Source organism: Paroedura picta, chromosome 4 (assembly GCF_049243985.1).
Source record: "Paroedura picta isolate Pp20150507F chromosome 4, Ppicta_v3.0, whole genome shotgun sequence".
In the NCBI taxonomy this organism is placed as follows: Eukaryota; Metazoa; Chordata; class Lepidosauria; order Squamata; family Gekkonidae; genus Paroedura; species Paroedura picta.
The window spans coordinates 133916313-133934659 of record NC_135372.1 but is presented as its reverse complement, the minus strand read 5'-3'; the positions used below and the strand labels follow the sequence as shown (position 1 = coordinate 133934659).

General features: G+C 45.6%; 1 protein-coding gene and 1 long non-coding RNA gene across 4 annotated transcripts in view; one reads left to right on the top strand and one right to left on the bottom strand.

The window, feature by feature from the left end:
• GNAS (GNAS complex locus) overlaps window positions 1-18347 on the bottom strand; it is a 233298-nt gene that overhangs the window by 160005 nt on the left and 54946 nt on the right. The window lies entirely within an intron of this gene.
• LOC143836431 (uncharacterized) lies at window positions 4422-18103 on the top strand. 3 transcript variants are annotated; one of them, XR_013230608.1, is made up of 5 exons: window positions 4422-4481; window positions 4912-5050; window positions 8738-8882; window positions 12867-13007; window positions 15773-18103. It is a non-coding gene; the product is annotated as an uncharacterized LOC143836431 (long non-coding RNA). The 3 variants fall into 3 exon arrangements; XR_013230606.1 differs by having other exon boundaries at window positions 8725-8882; XR_013230607.1 differs by having other exon boundaries at window positions 8725-8882; window positions 16221-18101.

Here is an 18347-nt window from a genome sequence, read left to right as displayed (position 1 = left end):
CATTGGTCAGTTTGGGTTTAATTTCTGTGAAAGAACACTTGCATAATTTTATGTTTGAGGGTCACGACAACATGAGGAACTGTATTAAAGGGAGGTTGCCTTGTTGTTGGTTGTCCAGAAGAACTAGAAGGACCCACCAGGTTTCACAGGTTATCAAAACTCAACGAACCTGCAGAATCCTATTTAATCAGTGCCAAAAGTAAAGCATGTGCCCCTCTTCCAAACTGCCTTCAGCTCTCTGGACAGAAACTTTTGCCAGTCCTCAACATTCAAGGATATCCTGGCAGAGAAGTGGTTTTCGGATCTGCCCTGCTGCCTATCATATTTTGCCATACGCTGAGAATGAAACCCACCCACCGCCGACAATATACTTTTTTAAGAATATACCTAAGGAATGAGAATGTGTGGCCGAACTACTGTGATTTCAACCAGATTCCAAATCCCATTGTTCTTATTTGTTTACTTTTTTTGAAAAAGGACCAAAGATGTCCAATGAAAATATATAAATTCCACAGGCTTTAATTCTATAAAAAGAAGCCCTAATGTCGGCCAAGGGAAGATACAGAGCACAGCATTTTAGCATGGGCACACACACGTCCCAGTTCGCTAACTAGTTGGCTTGAACATCCGTTTTAATTAGCCTTTCAATATCAATATTATGTTTTGTCTAATCTGCTGGCTATTCCGGGCTAAAGCTGATGGTGAACTTTCAAGCAACCCAATCCCGATGTATTAAAATGAAAGCACATTCAGCTGCTGCTGCTGAAGGGGCAGGACAGGTCTGCACTTTTCGTAATCCTTTCATAATTTACTGCTCTTGACGATGCTTACTTTGTGTTTTGGAAGGACCCTCAGTTTCCATTCCCTCCGTCCACATGGGTGCCTGTCTGCAAGTCCTTCAATTTCCTGCCTGTCGGAACTGATTCCCAGATTCAAATCCGGGGTGGGCGGGTGTGCAATCAGTAAACTTTGGTCCCTAAAAGTCTATTCTGCATTCCATCTGAACAAAAAGTGCATAACCATCTGAGTTCCATTTGTATTATAATTCTGTTTTATGAAGGATTGCCAATTCCGGGTTGGGAAATTCCTGAAGATTTGAGGATTATGGGAAGGGAAGGGATTGTGGGAGGGGGGGGGGACTGTAGCAGGGTATAATTCCATACAGCAGGGGTCCCCAAGATGCCCATCAAGAAGAAGAAGAGTTGGTTTTTATAACCCACTTTTTGCTAAAGAAGTCTCAAAGCCGTTTACAATCGCCTCCCCTTCCTCTCCCCACAACAGACACCCTGCGAGGCAGGTGAGGCTAAGAGAGCTCTGACAGAACTGCTCTGTGAGAAAAGCTCTATCAGGGCTGGGACAAGCTCAGGTCACCCAGCTGGCTGCATGTGGAGGAGTGAGGAATCAAACCCAGCTTCCCAGATGCGAAGCGCCGCTCTGAATCACTACCCCACACTGGCTCTTCTCTGGTGCCCCTTTTCTGGTGCCCACTGAGTATTGTTCAAAAGTGGGCAGGGCCAGGTGGGTCTTTGGCCCAGCAAAGCTTCTGATTGGCCCCTGCAGATTTGACTGAAGAAGAAGAAGAGTTGGTTCTTATATGCCGCTTTTCCCTACCCAAAGGAGGCTCAAAGCAGCTTACAGTCGCCTCCCCTTTCCTCTCCCCACAACAGACACCCTGTGAGGTGGGTGAGGCTGAGAGAGCCCTGATATCACTGCCCGGTCAGAACAGCTTTATCAGTGCCGTGGCGAGCCCAAGGTCACCCAGCTGGTTGCATGTGGGGGAGCGCAGAATCGAACCCGGCATGCCAGATTAGAAGTCTGCACTCCTAACCACTACACCAAACTGGCTGCCTCAGCCACCAAAGGACTGTGCAACTGAGAGAAACTATGTCAGTCATTTTATGGCCGGCTCCTGCAACAACCATTTGTAGCAGCGCCCCCCGCCCCCCGGCTGTATAAAGATGCCAAAGGTGCCGGCAGGATCAAAAACGCTAGGGATGCCTGCCACAGCATCTGCCTTGCCAAGCAGCCGTTTTCTCCATTTTCTCTAACTGGGGGTTGGCAACCCTAATTTCACGTTGCATCTGGTGGCCTTTTCACAAAATCTGGGAAGCCACTAAAGTTGTCTTCACCGAAGGATGAAAATGCCTGTGGGACCAGCTGCCCAGTTCACCACATCCAAAGCCAAGAACATCTGCCTCTCAGTGAGGATGGCTGGGAACCACCAAAAGGATGCCTTCTCTTGCAGCTAAGCCGGATCCGTTTGTCTTTTAACCCGATGGTCCAAGGACCACTTCCCTGAAACCTTTATTGTTGCCAAGGGAGTTGAACGCAGGCTCCTCTTTGGCTTAACCACAGGCCTTGCTCTCCTGGCCCCCTCTGCGGCAGCGTCCTTATCTTCTACTCCCAGCTCTCTTCATTATGTTATCTGAGCACCAAGTTCAGACACGGAAAGCATTAAGTGCTCTGTAGGCGCCCCTCATGGGATACCCTTCCGCAGCAGACCTGCTCAAGTCCACGTCTGAAAAATCTTTGGGGAACCCTGTTAAGACCTGCCTGTTTGGGCTGGTCTTTGGGGACCAGGGTTAAATCGGGAAAGAGCGCAGGATATCCAGTCTTATGATATTTTATTCTAACTCATCCTCTGCCTTCAAACATGCTCCTTCCTTTTTCTTCTCTTTCCTAAGTCTGTGGGATAGATCATGCTATAGGTCTCGACCAGGGATTCCCAACCAGGGGTCTAAGGGAGCTCCAGAGGAGGTCCACGGCTTTTCCTGTCCTGCCTTAACAGACTTGGCCACAGCTAGGGAACCAGCCATCTCCTCTTCCCCCTCTCCCGAGTATGAATAAGTTATCTTCTGTGCCTGGGAGGGGATGAAGTCTGCATGCTACACCTGCCTTAAACCACCTCCTCTCAACTCCACCCCCCTCAGTCCTCCTTTAGACTGCCTGTTACCACAGGTAGTGATATCACTTCTGCTGATATGTCACTTCCAGGGGTGTGGCAGAGAGGCGTGGCCAGCTGACGTCACTTCCGGGACTCCTCGAAGCCTGGAAAATTATTTCAGGGGCTCCTCCACAGTCAAAACATTGAAAAAGGTGTGTCTAGATAATTAAAGTTGGAATCCTAACAGCTTTCTAAATCCAGTGAACTCAGTGGGCAAGGACAGGTGTTACTCTGTTTAGGATCGGCATCATGCGGTGTCCATGGGATGTGGACTTGACAAAATTCCTGTGCGTACAAAAATGTTGGGAAGTTACGGGTGGTGGGTGGTCGTATTCGGTGCTTTTCTAGCAACGATAACGTGAGCAGGGTATTCAAAGAAAGAACGGTTAAGGAATGCAAGTTATAAAAGTGTCCAGATAACTGCAGACCACACAGTAAAATCCTGAGAACTGGCCAACGCCAAATGAAGCAATCAGCATCCACTAATTAGGGATTTATTGCTATAAATATGCAAGCATAGTTTTTGCTTCTGCCTGTAGACCAGTGGAATGCAAAAGTAGCATTTGCAATCATACCTGTTGTTCAGGGAACACAAAACCCAAATGATGGGCTGTTTTAAAGAGGACGTAAATGTACATGTAAAGGCAACTGAAGATTTGATGAGGGGAAGTTCAGAGGTAGGCTCTTAAGTTGCAGCCCAAATTACACCGCAGAAAAGGAGAAGAATATATTTTAAGATCTTTTATGGTAGTTCTTTTAAAAACATTTTGCTGGGGAAATATAGCAGTGGCAATGCTACCAACAGCCCAGTCTGGTGTTTTTCCTCCGGCATGCAGGCCCACTGCTTGATGACTGCAGTCACTGAACATGCAGAACTAGGGAATCCCTGAATCTACCCAAAATATAAGGGGAACGATAGCACTGCCTATTCCTCCCTCCCCACCCAGGTAAGCAAAACCCTTTTTGTCTCTGTTGCAGTCCTTTGCCGGAAATATAATTCTCTCAAATATTTGCATAGCCTCGCCTCTTTTTCCTTTGTTATCAGCAAGTTATTTTCCAGATAATAACTCGCGAGTAGTCCTCATGGCCTGCCCAGTAATCTGTTCGCCAGTATTTCACCACACCTCTTCCATGAAAGCATTTCCCCGTAATCAACAGGCACAGTGAAACATGACAGCGCTAAAGGAGACGGAAAAACAACTTGGTCAATTGTTCTCTCTAACCCGCCTGGCCGTTTTGTCTTTCTTGTAGGATGTCCAGGTTGTTCAAAGATTTCTCTTCCTGTTGCTTTCTCCAATTACTGTTTCTTTTGAGTTAATTATCCCCCCCCCCCGCACTCGAAAGAATGTCCCTGAGTCTGCAAAGAACACAGACCAGGCTCCGTCCAGACGCTAAAAATAGACCGTTCCATTCGGAATGCAAACTATTTGGTCTTCCAACTATTTATACAGTGCGAATTAATTGCAGATGGCCAATCCGTATAGGCAGGGTCCCTGCAACTGATTCAAATGTACTACCTTCTCCTGATTGAAAGCAGGTAAAAAAAAACCCATTCTAGGCAAGGGGGATAATGGGGAGGGGATATCTGAGCTTGTTTTTGATCTCGGGGAGGGGGGAAGGCGTCTTGTAAAATCTGTTTGCTTTGGCTAGCTCTCAAAAGATCTTAAACACAGGCGATTTCTTTTTTTAAAAAAAAAACACATGCTGACTTACGGCCGTGTTTATAGAGAAAAGCAACGATGGTTAATACTCGGTGTATGTATAATCCTTGCCGTTTGGGTCATCGGGATAAATCTTTTTAAAACTCTGCTTTCAAACGAATTTTCGCTGTCTCTTTTAGCCAGCCGTTCGGGGAACTAATTAAAAAGCATTTCAAGAGCACACTTTCCTCTTTCTGTCTAAATATTGATATTAAACAGCTCAGACCTGCTAATGTGAGTCTTTGCCTCTTTGATCTACACGCTTAGTACGTTTTCTTCCCCGGTCGGCGAACTTCCCAGCGCTAACAAGGCACCAAAAGAGAACAAACGCAGACAGGAGAGACGCAGGCGAGCTTTGCTAGAACTGAGCTGACTGAGCAGTTCCTTGGCAGGCTGAAGATCGATGGTGAGCGTTAAAAGTCTGCAAAAGTTATCAGCTCTCAGGTCAAGCATTTGGGAAGATGTATCTGAAAGGATTTGTTCAAAGTGTCATTTGGAGGCTTCCTGTTTTCCTTTCACCATAATATTTACGATCTGCTATGACTTAAGGCAGATGTTAAGATCTCTGCTGTGGGGTGCAATCTAGGTTATGCCTGCCTAGGTCCTAGTAGGATCCAGGGGATTTCAGCTTGCAGACCAGGAAGGCATGAAGCCAGGGACTGGAGCGACAGTTCAGGTGCCCCACAAGGCAGTTTGCAAGCAGTGTGGGCCATCTGCTTGATCCCTCTGGACTTGCTATTGCTCCAGGGGGAATAGAGGGTATCCTTTCAGGTATGATAGAATTAGGTGAGCTGCTCAGGTTCCTATATAATTTGGATGGCCCAGGCTAGCTTAGTTTCGTCAGACCACAGAAGCTAAGCAGGGTCGGCCCTGGTTGTTACTTGGAGGGGAGACCCCCAAGGAAGTGTTCGTCTCTTGCCTTGAAAGTTGACTGCTAGTTTGCTAGCTGATTGCACCATTCCCCCGGGCTTTGGTCCTCCACCCTGAGCAAATATCATCCCTTGATGCCAATGTAGGTTGCTGCAGCCCAGCACAGGGTAGTGGCTAGATCAGGGGTGGCCAAACTGTAGCTCTCCAGTTGTCCATGGACTACAATTATGGACTATCTATCACCAGCAGCCTGATAGATCACTCAGAGCCATCTGGACACAGTAAATTGAGTCATGGTGATATTAAACACACCTAAATTGAATCTGTGATCCCTTGTGGAGATTCTACTGAACCATAAGAATTCCTTTGAGAATTCTACACTTCTTGGACAAGCAATAAGTTTCCTTTGTGAATTCTACAATTACTTTCTGACTCTTTGGAAAATTTTACAGTGCCTCTACAATCTACTGTCTGTAAATAATTCTTTATTCAATTGTATGCATATTTACTTGTTTTGCCTATTGTACAGTATATTCTTGTTTTGAGTCTTTTCAACTGCATAATCTCCTGTTATATTTCTACATGGACTACTATTACCATGAGTCCCTGGCAGCATTGGAACCACAGTTTGACAACCCCTGGGTTACCATGTCAGAGTAGGATCTCGGCGATTTAGATTCTAATGACATGGAAGCTTGCTGTGTTACTGTAGACCAGCCTACTTTACAAGGTTGTTGCTGGGAATGTAGAACAGAAGAGAATAGTAACATAAGCTGCTTTGGGTCTTCATTGTTGAGAAAAATGGGGTATAAATATCTAACTAAATCTCTGGAAGCTGTACTTGGGTTTCAGACTGGTTGGTTCAGACGCTGAAATCAATGAATACACCTAATCTTTTAACTTTAACATTCTTTTAAGGATTGACCTCTGTGTAGATTAATCTTAAAGAATAATATTGCTAGTGGTATGGAAATCAAGTGGACAGCCAGAGTGGGGTAGTGGACACCATGTTGGGCTAGCACCTCCCCTCCCCCCTCCCAGTCTGCCACAAAATTCTCTGAGCAATCATGGTTGCTTTCTCTTTCTCTGACCTACCTCATAGGACTGTTGTGAAGATGATGTGGTACAGGAAGAAAAAGAAAAAGAGTTGGCTTTTTATACCCTTTTTCACTACCCACAGGAGTCTCAAAGCGGCTTACAATCACCTTTCCTTTATCTTCCCGCAACAGACACCCTGTGAGGGAGGTGGGAGTGAGAGAGCTCTGAGAGAACTGTATCTAGCCCAAAGTCACCCAGCTGGCTGCATGTGGAGATCCATGAACTCCTGGGAGGAACGATGGTGGTGGTAAAAAGTGGAGTGACTCAATCAGTAATAGTAGTAGTTGCATTCACTGTATACAGCCATAGGCCATAACAATATTAAACATTAGATAAATAAATAATAAAGAAGTGGAAGAAGCCAGATGCACCTTGTTAATTAATCGCCACATTTTTGTAAATTAGATTATGGAGCCCCACGGAAAAGGAACCAACAAGATTTGGGGGGTATACCAGGGTATTTTTCGTATTTTGACTGGTATTTTGAAAAGTAAAAAAGAGAGGTGTTCTTCCCCGCAGACCACTCCAAACAACCAATCAGTGTGACAAATCTCATTTAAAATACTCCTAACTGTTTAAGCTGCAGCTAGCCTCCAGTGGGGACTCCAAGGCAAAATTAACTCATCCTCCCAAGCCCCAAAAAGGAAATTTTAATCAGTTCTTTTTTTAAATAGAGAGGCCCAAAGTGGATGGACAGCAGAAAAAGAGGAGGACATCTGCTTACCCCTAAGGTAGAAACTTGTACAAGCCAAAAAAACCCCGTTGTCAGATACCCTGATACGTTTTAATACCGCACGTGGGGAACTTTGACTCTCAAAAGCTCAGACACCCCCCAAATTTTGTTGACCTCTAAGGCGCTTCTGGGACTCAAATCTACGGCATAACAACATGGCTACCCTCTGAAACTACTGAAAAGAAAAATCTCTTGTTATTCCACTCTCAATTACTGGGATTACTGCAGTTTTCTATACAATGATGCTCCGGGTCATATGATTTTCTGATTTTTAGCACATGTCCCCTAGGTGCCACTTAGGCAGTAGTTCTTAGCCAGCTGGGAATGTAGCCTCCAATAATCGATTACAAATGTTAAGAACGCTCACCAACAAGAGACTTGCTGCCTCTCTTTCATTTGCTGTTTATTTCCGAAAAAGATACTTCCTTGCTTTCCTTGCTATATATTTCAAAATACTGCAACTAATACTGGGGCCTGAAACTTCAAACAGTGAAATAAACACATTCTTGGGATAAACAGGGCTGATCCAGCCCAAGGGAGTTCTTGCCGTTTTTAGCGGCACATGTCCTGGGTTGTGCTGCAAATGTTACCATAGTGGTTGTTTTGGGGGAATCCAAATAATACAAAGAAAAAGGATCTATAGAGTCAAGCCCCACCCCCAGCCTTCAGCCCCAAGTCTCTCTCCTTTTCTCACGACTGCATTACTTTTGCATGCCTCAAACTGTTCTTTTTGTAGCTTTCTTAAGGAATGCTGTGTTAAGTGTTCAGGCGGAGGCTAAAGACGGAAAGGGGGGGGGACTGTTTTCCTAATAGGACTGTAAGAAACCTCGGAAGAAAGTTTGGATAATCTTTGATAAGCATGCTGATGCCGTTTGCCATAAATATTGGTCAGAGATCTGTCTCGGGGGGTCTTCCAGACACATCATGTGCTCGGAATGTTTTTCCACCGCCTGTGTTTGAAAGTGTTTATACCACCCTTCGTTTTGTGCATCGGAACGCTTTCTGTTATTCCAGTTTCTTAAGAGCGATTTCTCCCTGAACGGGTGATGGTTCCTATGCTAGTTCTTTTAGCATTCTAGGTCCCCCCCCCACCAACCCACATTGTATTGATTAATGACACCCCTTTAATCCCATTGATCTTTTCAAGATAAATTGATCTTTTGTTTTTTAGCAAGAATATCTTTGTACTCTGTTCATAATGCAGACAGGATGGGATATGCCTCCCTACAAATGTTTTGGGCCAGATACAAAACTCTCTGTTTGTGCTTACACGTTACCACTACTTTCTTCTTCTTCTTGCAACTTTTCCTTTCAAGAATCTGGGGAAAGTATAATAATGTAGAGTTGCCAGGTTGCTTATCTTCTTGTTTCTTATTCAGCTGCTTTTTACAGATAGATTATGCAACGGAACAAGTTTGTGTCTCAGCAAAGCTTCAGGATAGGTGCCTTTCTGATGTCCTGGCAGGACTGAGAAGATCATCTACATCTGAATAAACAAAAAAGTTTTGACTACTGGGAAGAAAACAATAATCTCCAGGTTTCCTTTTTTTCATTCCGTATTGCAATAGCCTGCTAGCGCCAAAATAAACTGAAATAATTAATAATCCAGCAAAGCATTTAACTCTCAGCATCTTGAAAATCCGGCTTTACCACTTAATACTGGCTCCCGTGCTTAATCAAGTCAAGTTTCTGTTGACTGGTCTACTACACTGAACTTAATTCTGTGAATTTATGCAGATTGTGAGTGGATGGGCAGAAGGGCTTGTGCTCATGCTTGGCTCTTGGGTCCCTTTCCTGCATGCCCAGGGAAATGCTGACTGCCACTTTGGGGTCAGAAGGCAAATTTCCTTCAGACCAAACTCACCCGGGATTAAGATTTCTTTTGAGGGGGAGCATCATCTGTACATGGAATTGGGGTCACTGTGGGTGGGCAGGTAGTTGTGAATTTCCTACATTGTGCAGGGGGTGGACTAGATGACCCGGAGGCCCCTTCCAACTCTATGGCACTATGATTCTAACTAATGTGAGCAGATAGTCGCTGTAGGGACAATTAAAATTCATGGAGCATGAGGAGTAAATGGTGCTGCAGAGGAACATCGGCCTCACAGAGACAGACCTATGCCTTAAATTTTACCATGTGGCAAAGAACCAAAGAGGAAAAATTGAGAAAAGAGTCAAATATTTATAATTGTAATTTTGAGCAGCAATAACTTCTAGGCTTAAGTTCGGGGGCAGGAGCCTTGCTCTTGTGAAGCCCATTGGTTTTATGTGTGCACAATTCCCACTTGAGGCAAACCGATTACCCCAAGCGCTTTTTGTTGGATTCACAATCAATCCATTTATTCCGCCCATTCTGCGCACGCTTTTAGAGAGAGCATCAGTCTGGTTGCATGCTACGTACATGTTCAGGCTTTCTTTTCACCCCAAACCATAAAACCTCAGTAACAGCTAGGACCTTCAAGGGTTGAATGTCTGTATTAACAATACTGCAGGGAGGGTGGGTGCAGTGGGGAGGGTTCTGATGCGCTCTGGGGGGTCTGGCTCATTCGCAGTATCAGTGGCATGGGAAATGACCAGCACTTCTGCCTGAGCTGGCTAGACTGTGAGCATACCTTCCTCAGGGTGACAAAATACCTTCTGCAATAGCACAAAGGAACTGAAAGAACGGATCGAGTTTTTGCACCAGAGCAAAGAAGAAAAGCTGGTTTTTATACCCCTGCTTTTCACTGCCCGAAAAAGTCTCAAAATGGCTTACATTCGCCTTCCCTTCCTCTCCCCAGAACAGACACCCTGTGAGGTACTTGAGCTGAGAAGAAAAGTTGGTTCTTATATGCAGCTTTTCTCTACCCGAAGGAGGCTCAAAGTGGCTTATAGTCGCCTTCCCTTTCCTCTCCCCACAACAGATACCCTGTGAGGGGGGTGAGGCTGAGAGAGCCCTGAGATTACTGAAGAAGAAGAGTTGATTTTACTACTCAGTCAGAATAGGTTTATTATCGCTGGGGTGACTGCACCCCAACTCACCAGATTAGAAGTTGCTGCTCCTAACTCCAACACCAAACTGGCTCCGGCAGCAGCTCCAAATTGGGAAATTCATGGAGATTTGTGGGCAGTGCCTGGGGAGGGGGCCTATCAGGGATCCAGTGCTACAGAGTCAACCCCTCTGAAGCTGCAATTTTCTCTGTCTGGCGTTCAGCTGTAATTCTGTGAGATCACCAGAGCCCAACGGGCGATTGTCAACCGTACTACAGAAGCCACCACCAAGAAGGCCCTGTTCTTAACATCTGGTGATCCCTTTTTCCTTCTCCAGTGCCTGAACCTCAGCTTATGCAGAGAGCAAAGAGAGGCAGCCATCTCCAGTGACAGATCAGGGTGGGGGCACACGGAAATATCCCTGCTATCCTGTCTGGCTTCTGCCTCCCTGCCACTTCTGCCCTCACCCAATAAAAGCTTTCTCCCCACAAGGCCCTCTAAAACCAGAATGGCAAGCCATGTGCGCCTCAGGGATCCCCAATCTGCCACATCGCCTGGCACTGTTGCTTGTGGAGGGAAAATTATCAGGCCGAGATTCTTTCGGATTTTTAAGAGTAGAAGCTGTGTCTTAACCTGGGCTTAGTGATGCAGAGGCCTGGGCTCAGTGACTATGTTCACGGCATTCAATAAAGATCAAAATTCCATTTTTAAAAGAAGATTTCAAATCTTTCTAGAACAATCACCTGTAAGAATTAAGAATATGAGACTGTTTTAGGTGTGGGTGGCCAATGGCTCCCGGGCTGTCAGTTCTGGTCCAGATAAATTTTCTGAACCATTATCAAGGACAGACCAATTTTCTCCTTAATTTGAGGGCCTTGAGGGGTGGGAGCAGTAACAGGCCAGATTAGGGCTTTCTTAACCCTGAAAGGTCAGGAAAGGAAAAAAAACTTTTCTTTCTTTCTTTCTTTCTTTCTTTCTTTCTTTCTTTCTTTCTTTCTTTCTTTCTTTCTTTCTTTCTTTCTTTCTTTCTTTCTTTCTTTCTTTCTTTCCTTCCCTTCCCTTCCCTTCCCTTCCCTTCCCTTCCCTTCCCTTCCCTTCCCTTCCCTTCCCTTCCCTTCCCGACCTTGTAACTTTCAACAGAATTCTGGCACACAAAAAAATAGCAGATTTTTCTTTCTTATAGGCGAACGGCGGAGAAAGCTTCTGATATTTTCTCTGCATGTGAGGCTACTTTTAAAACAGTAGGAGCAGGGCCAGGTTAGATTTTTTTTTTTAAAGAAGATGCTAGTCCTGGCTCACAAACATCTTTTGTGTTTACTCTGGTATCAGTGGTAACCTGATATCAGAGAAGAGCAAAGGTTAATCCAAGGACAGCGTTCTACGGAAAGCAGGGGAAGGAGCCTGATTCTCAGCACCTCAGGAAAATAGGACAATTTTCTGATGAATCATAACCTAAGGGTGCATACAGATGTACATAATTTCAGCAGTGTGCCCACTGTGGGAGTTCACAAGCCACGTTTTTCAAATACCTGGATGGAGCCACAGTTTTTCCGCACCTGCATGGCCCAGGCTAGCCTGACTTCATCAGATCTTGGAAGCTAAGCAGGATCGGCCTTGTTTAGTACTTGGATGAGAGACCACCATGGAAATCCAGGAGTTTCTACGCAGAGGAAATTTTAAAATGGGCTTAAACTACGTGTAGAACGATATCAGCTAGATATCAGGAAACAATTTTTCACAGAGTAGTTCAGAAGAAGAAGAGTTGGTTCTTATATGCTGCTTTTCTCTACCCGAAGGAGGCTCAAAGCGGCTTACAGTTGCCTTCCCCTTCCTCTTCCCACAACAGACACCCAGTGAGGTGGGTGAGGCTGAGAGAGCCCTGATATCACTGCTTGGTCAGAAGTTTTATCAGTGCTGTGGCGAGCCCAAGGCCACCCAGCTGGCTGAATGTGGGGGAGTGCAGAATCGAACCTGGCATGCCAGATTAGACATCCGCACTCCTAACCACTACACCCACTGCCAGTCGATTCAGTGGGTACCCTTACAGGCAGTCTTCAGTCAGCAGCTGGACAGATACTGATCTTGGATGCTTTAGGCTGATCCTGCAAAGAGCTGGGAGTTGGACTAGATGGCCTGCATGTCCCCTTCCAACTCTAGGATTGTATGATTCTATGAAAAATATATAAAATTGATTCCCACCCTTCCAAGACAGCCTAGAAACCCCCAGGTTTCATGAAACCCAGTCTTAGAGGGAAGAGCGGCCTAATTTCCATAAGGGAATATCTGAAAACAGTGGCTAAACCTGAGAGGGCATTTGGTTTGGAACCTGCCAGCTTTTATGTTTGGCCCCAGCAGCCATTTTGTGACTGCAGGCCCTGGCAGCCATTTTGTGGTGCCCACTACCCTTTCTCAAAATTCCCAAAGGGCGCCGGGGCTCAACAAGGCTGCACTGAGCTATTATCAAAGCTGACAAAAGAAGAGATGAGAAAGAAAAATTTGCTCCAAGCTCTTAATTCAGAAGCTACAGGCCTGATGCGCTTCTCTGTGACAGGCAATGGAATGACTCCTAAAAAGAAAATGTAACATTGAATTTCAACTCCTGAAAAGCGACACACCACGCAAGAGCTGGGAGGAGGCCTTTGGAAGTCCACCTGGAGAAAGACGAAAGGAACTACGGCATTGAGAAGGAAAGGTAACAAGGCGCTCAAAGGTTTTCAAGTTTCCCTGAACTCTGTGACTGTGGAATTCACCTATCAGGGCTCATAAACATTATGGTGGTGATAAAACCCAAGCTGGTTGCTGGCCAACAGCACCCAAGTTCAAGTCTAGAGGCTTGCAGGAGTTCTCAAATGCTGAGTCTGCAACACTGCAAAATAAGGAGAAATATATATAAGGGCAATCATAACATTGGCTAAATTAGTAACAGGGTTTTCTTAAAACTGTCATGAAGCACCAACCCTCTGGGGGATAAAAGATTCTTGGTGACAGTAGTGCCTGCTTGTCTAAAGGATGGGACAAGAGGTATTCGGCTTACATTTCCCCATAAAATACCACGGGCGTAAGAACATCAGAAGAGTCCTGCTGGATCAGACCAGGGGCCCATCTAGTCCAGCATCCTGTCTCAAATACTGACCAGCCAGTTCCTCTGGAGGGCCAACAGCAGGGCAAAGAGGCTAAGGCCTTCATAAGAACACTAGGGGCCAAGCCCGTTGCAATCAGGAATACAATGGGCGCTAGATTAGGGGGGTGGAGTGGAAGAACTCTGCAGATGGCCTCCCCCTCCCCTCCGGAACTGGAAAGGCTGCAGGCAGCTGTTAGGGACCCCCCCCCAATGCAGGAATCTGCAGCCCCCATGCCTCAGTGGGAAGTGGAAGGAGGAGGGGGTGGTCAGGGGTGGGGGATGGAAGGCAATTGGCTGGCCGCTGGACAGACAGGCAAGCCGGTTGGAGGAGGAGGCACTCAGGGGCAGGACAGCCGCCCTGAGTGGGTGTTAAGCCCTGAGTGGCACTTAAAGCCATGAGACAGGCTCCTCTTCCAAGGCCTTACCAGAAATATATTATGTGGAACCGTAGAGCCCTGCTGGATCAGACCCATAGCCCAGCATCCTGTCTCACACTGTGGCCACCCAGTTCTTCTGGAGGTCTAACAACATGGCATACAGACCAAGACCTCCTGGCTCTGGAATTCAAAGGTTTAGTGCCCCTGAATGTGGAGGTTCCCCTTGGTCACCATGGTTAATAGCCAATGAAAGACCGCCTCCATGAATCTATCTAAGCATTTTTAAAGCTGTTCATTCCTGTGACTAGCACTACATCTTCTGGCAGTGAATTCCACATAATCACTCGCTTATTATTATTAATTATAAGGCCGGCATGAGCCTCTTGTGGCGCAGAGTGGTAAGGCAGCTGTCTGAAAGCTTTGCCCATGAGGCTGGGAGTTCAATCCCAGCAGCCGGCTCAAGGTTGACTCAGCCTTCCATCCTTCCGAGGTTGGTAAAATGAGTACCCAGCTTGCTGGGGGGTAAATGGTAATGACTGGGGAAGGCACTGGCAAACCACCCCGTATTGAGTCTGCCATGAAAACGCTAGAGGGCGTCACCCCAAGGGTCAGACATGACTCGGTGCTTGCACAGGGGTACCTTTACCTTTACCTTATAAGGCCGGCAGAACACACTCTACTCAGGACTGCATACTGTATTGTCTAGAGCAGCCTTTCTCAACTTTTTTACCTTTGAGAAACCCCTGAAACAATCTTCAGGCTTCAAGAAACCCCAGAAGTGGTGCAATTGAGCAGAATATGGTTGGGAAGCAGAGCTGTGTGCCTGCCCACCTGGGACCCCTTTCCTTCCCACCCCCTCCAGGCCCATCGTTAGCCATTTTGGGAGGGGTTGGTGGGTCCACACGGTTGGGAAGCATAGCTGTGTACATGGTCACCCAGGGACCCTCCCCTTCCCATTCCTTGCAGGCCTGCTATTGGTTACTGGGGAGGGGACAGATTGACATGGTTACATATGGTCATATCGCCTGATAAATATTTAACAAATTTTAAAACTATATAAAAATTAACTCCCACCCATTCAGGAAATCCTTCCATGGCAATTAAGAAACCTCGCGTTTTCATGAAAGCCTGGTCTAGTGCGATAATCCCACCCCTTTTCAGTGTACTTTAAAAATAGCATTCACAAATCATTAAAACTATAAAAAACTGAGAACCACGTGTTGCTAGAGTTTAAATAGGTAAAGAGGAGTCAAACAGCAGGCTGTTTAAAAGAATAAAATATTTTTATTATGGAGCAAAACAAAATAATCTTGCAATTAGAGACCAACAAGGCCTGGCAGGCGGTTTTGCCACCTGCTTGTCAGCAGAGATGTAAAAATTTTGGAAAATTTGAAGTAACACAGAAGTTTAGACAGAGCTTGCTCCCTCGGAGCCTACAAATATCACATGAAGCCATGGGTAGGGGGGAAAAGTTTTCTAGTTATTTTGAAAAATTAATGGAATTTTCTTTGGGGAAGGGTAGACAGAAATATATCTAACCACTAATCTTATCAAACCTAAACTTCTTTTACTGTTTTAATAACCTAAAACAGATCACTGACAACTTAGCATCTAAAATAACACAATTTGAAATGCAAAAGGGATTTAAAATAGAAGTGCTTGGTTTTCTACGGGCAACATTGTAGATGTGGCTGATAACACAGAGAGACAAGTGACAACACGGCAGCTTGCTGCACCCTGTGATACTTTTGCACACATTTTTTGCCAACGGAGAGGTAGGAAAATATGAGTTGAGAATAGAAAACACACATTTTGTAGTAAACAAAAGAAAGTTTGTTACAGAGGCAAAAAGAATTGCATGCTAGAAACGTATCTAGAGATGTGGCAGTCTCCCCCCCCCACAAAGAGGGGGGGGCGGTAGGAAAAAAATGTTTATTTTCCTTTCTCCTTTCTCCCCAGGATTTTTTCCTCCAATAGAAAAACTGGGAATATTTGAGAAGCACCAAAAAAGAAAAAAAAATGCCCTTAAGAATTTTGTTTCTATTTTGGAATGAGTTAAATTTTTTAGGACAAGATTTTAATCACTCATAATGCAATCTACAACATTAGAGGATGACAAAGTCAAAGGGACCCATAAGGACTTCTAGGAGACATTGCATTCCCTCCTCCCTGTTTCCTCTTTCCCTTCCCTGAAAGCCCCCACAGCCTCTCCTGTTTTCCTGCTTCCTCTTCTCCTTCACAGCCACCGGCCAGCCTTCCTTCCCCCTGGCAACCTCTGTCCAGGAAAACTGTGACCGAACTGCATGGTGCTGGGCTATACCCCAGTTACAGGCTTGTGGGTGGCACCTCTGTTTTTAAGCAGAGGCTAGATAGTCATCTGACAGAAATTTTGATTTTATAAATTTAGGAACGTTGGACTGGATGACCCTGGAGGACTCTTCCAACTCTATGATTCGATGATTCAATGGATGCTACTGGTCCAGGGAGAGGAGGCAAAGTATATTCAAAGTTCTGTCCATAGCCTTGAATCCTCTCTGCCAATGTACTTTTTTTAGCAGTCAGGAGCACAACTAGCAGTAGCTTAGATATGTTAAGGTCAAGTTTATGAAATGTCTCAAATCATCACACGGGGATCTCTTGAGATGGCAATTAGAAGCAACCAGAAGGGGAAAAAGGGAGCATCTCAAAATCACACTCCAATGGTTTGAAACTTGATACGCTCTCCATGCATTGGACTTCAAGACACTGTAGTGTGCTTTCTGAAATGCTACATTTTCAGAAATAAGGCTTAAATTTCTTTACACTTAAGAGGAGCCAATGGTCTAAATCAGTGGTCCCCAACCTTTTAATCACCGGGGACCACTCAACGCTTTACAATTTTACTGAGGCCCAGTGGGGGGGGGGTAGTTTACTCCTCTACTCTCAACCACTGCCCTAATGCTCTCTGATCGCTATGGTAATGTTTAAACATCCCTTCAAAATAAGATACAGACACGCCACAACAATGAACATAAGGGACATTTTATTTTCATGGAAATTTTAACTCATGACAATGACAAATCAATGGGAACCCTGAGCTTGTTTCTCTGCAACGAGATAGTCCCATCTGGGAGTGATGGGAGACAATGACACCCAAAGTGTGTTGTAAAAGGCAGGGGGGGATGAAGTTAAGGGCCGGGGGGGGGGGAGGCTTCCTTCACAGCCCACCTCCAATTAGTCGAAGGACCACATGTGGTCTGTAGCCCACAGGTTGGGGATCGCTAGTCTAAATGACTGCAAATAAATTCTCTCGTCCTACTGCCCCTCTCGACTCTCCCGGCTCAGGGCAGTTCACAACACAATTACAATCATTCCATAAACATTTAAAAAATAAAACTACCACTTAAAACATTTTATTAATCAATAGTCATAAATTATAACCCGCTGTTACAGTTGTCACCGTTGTTTTGACCCATAGGGCCTCATCTCACAGCCAGGAGGAGAGCCTGTGAAGGAGGGTCCAATCCAGGATGCTCTGTTGCTCACTGGACTCAACCAAATGCCTGGCAGAAGAGCTCTGTTTTGCAGGCCCTTCTGGACTGCAAGAGTTCCTGCAGGGCCAACAGCTCTTCCGGGAGCTCTTCCCACCAGGTTGGGGCCAGGACCGAAACAGCCCTGGCCCTGGTTGAAGCCAAGGGTACATCTCTATTGCCAGGAACTACCAGCTCTTCGGGTAGCATTGTCAGTTAGGAAGTCCCTCAGGTAAGCTGGGGCCAGACCACAAATGGACTTGAACCTGAGCCGGAATTCAACTGAGAGTCAGTGCAGTTCCCTGAGAACAGGCCGGATATGGACCCTCCAAAGTGTCCTAGTGAGGACTTACGTCACTGCATTCAGGACCAGTTGTCGTTTCCGGGTTAAGGGCAGGCCTGTGTTGAGCGAGTTACAGTAATCTAGTTGGGAGGTGACCACTGCATGGATCACTGTGGCTAGATGTTGCTCAGAAATAGCATTTACAAGTAAACAGAAGGGAACTGTAGCATTTAAAAAGCACGCGATAATGAATGTATACATTTTTAAAATTAGCCTCTCTTTCTCATTCATTGCATTGTGCTATTTCTTTTTTTTTTCTGATTGAAGAAAACAGAATAAAACCATAGCATTTCAAAAGCTCAATACTGTGGTTTGAATTCCTGGGGTGGGGGAGCAACAAGGGAACGCGTAAAAATGTATACAAAGTTCATAGCTATAACGCTGAATTTGTGGTTCAAAATGAGCCGGCGAACTCTGAGGGATCGTTTCAGCTTCTGTTCACAACAGGTCAGTTTTAGACCCAACGTGCGATCAATCCTACCATGTAATTTCAAGACTCATGCATGGAAAGGCTATCCAACAAGCATCAGAGGCAATTTTGGGAGACAGTAGTGGTATATGCTACTAATACCAGCCTCTAGCTCAGGGGTAGTCAAACTGTGGCCCTCCAGATGTCCATGGACTACAATTCCCAAGAGCCCCTGCCAGCGAATGCTGGCAGGGGCTCCTGGGAATTGTAGTC